The sequence below is a fragment of the Choloepus didactylus genome, chromosome 4 (assembly GCF_015220235.1).
Source record: "Choloepus didactylus isolate mChoDid1 chromosome 4, mChoDid1.pri, whole genome shotgun sequence".
Lineage (NCBI taxonomy): Eukaryota > Metazoa > Chordata > Mammalia > Pilosa > Megalonychidae > Choloepus > Choloepus didactylus.
In genome coordinates, this window is record NC_051310.1 from 123071084 (window position 1) to 123072543 (window position 1460).

At 44.0% G+C, this 1460-nt stretch overlaps 1 pseudogene; it reads right to left on the bottom strand.

The window, feature by feature from the left end:
- Positions 1-217: 217 nt before the first annotated feature.
- LOC119533344 lies at positions 218-844 on the bottom strand (annotated as a pseudogene).
- Positions 845-1460: the final 616 nt, after the last annotated feature.

The following is a 1460-nucleotide window of genomic DNA, read 5'->3' on the forward strand; positions in this document are numbered from 1 at the left end:
TCTGAGTCATACCTCTGGCTTTGATTACTATCCCATGAAGGTGACTGAACGTAAAATAGGTGGGTAATTTACTAAGCTCTTTTAAGATTTATGTTGTAAAAGAAAGTAGGGGTTGGCCATCTATGGCCCATGGACCAAACCCAGCCTGCCATATGTTTGTATTTTTTTTTAGAACAATAAACACCTTTATTACATGAGCTAGGATGGGAGGGAGGAGTTATTTGCCTTTCCAGGCCTTGATTTTCCTCAGATAAAACCCCAGCTCCTTGCCCTCTAGCACATAGCCATCTGCAGGGCCACACTAGCCTGGTCTCCAAGCAATGCATGTAAGAAGCTTGCCTACTGGAACTGCTCCTCTGGAAGACTGCTGGTCTTGGCATTCTTTTTCCTTTCATCATATTTCTTCTGAGTTTTCTTTGATCATTTTCCATTTAAAATCTCTTTCTCCTCAGGAGTCAGCTTGGCCCCTTGTTGCGGTGCAGGGACAGAGCATAAGTGGAGGCTCCTACCACTGTTGGTATGGTGCGCTGTCAATGAGCACAACACAGTTCTTCACCACGGTCTTGGTGTGGACCAGCTTGTTATTGGATGCATTGTAGACAGCATCAGTGATCCTTGTTTTGTAAGTACAACATGCAGAACCCCGGGAGAAGTTCCCCCCATCTAGCCTCAGAGCACAGTACTTCTCGTTGCATCCTCTCATCTGAACTGTGTGTATGAGACGGAGCCCAATTTTAGTGTTGGCAGCTGGGCATCCTAGCTCATACTTCCGCTTTTTGTGGTATGGCTTTCTCTTTCCCCTGGTCTTGCGGCACTTGTGTCAGTTGTCCCAGGAGATGCCCATCACACCACGCTGGCTGCAAAGAGGTTTGTCTTCCCATATGTTTTGCAAATAAGGTTTTTTGGAAAACAGCAACACTCATCCTTCATTTACATAGTTTCTATGGCTATTTTCATGCTGTTACAGCAAAGTTGAGAAGTTGAAACAGACTCTATTGCCTGCAAGCCTAAAGTATTACTATCTGGCCCTTTATAGAAAGTTTGCTGGCCCCTGCTGTAAGGTAATCCTTATTAATAAGAAGTGGGATAATGAAAGAGTGAAGCCCTCAGAATGGGTATCATCTTCAATGCTCCTTTTTCCTTGGCTCTAGGGCACTTGTTAATTCCATGCTTTGAGAATCCACTCAGCCTTCAAAGGATTCATTATCTGCTGGGAAAATAATTGGGCCAAACCTGATCATTCTCCTCTAACACCCATTTTCCTCTTTTTTCTCAATAAGAGAACCCTTGGATTTTAGCTAGACACATGGCTGCCAAGAATAAAGACTACATTCCCCAGCTTCCCTTGCAGCTAGGCATGACCACATGAGTAAGTTACTGTTAAAGGGATGTCACTTCCAGAGAGTATCCCCATGGTGAGGTTATGTCCTTTTTGTTATATTTTCTCCTTCCTGTTGGTA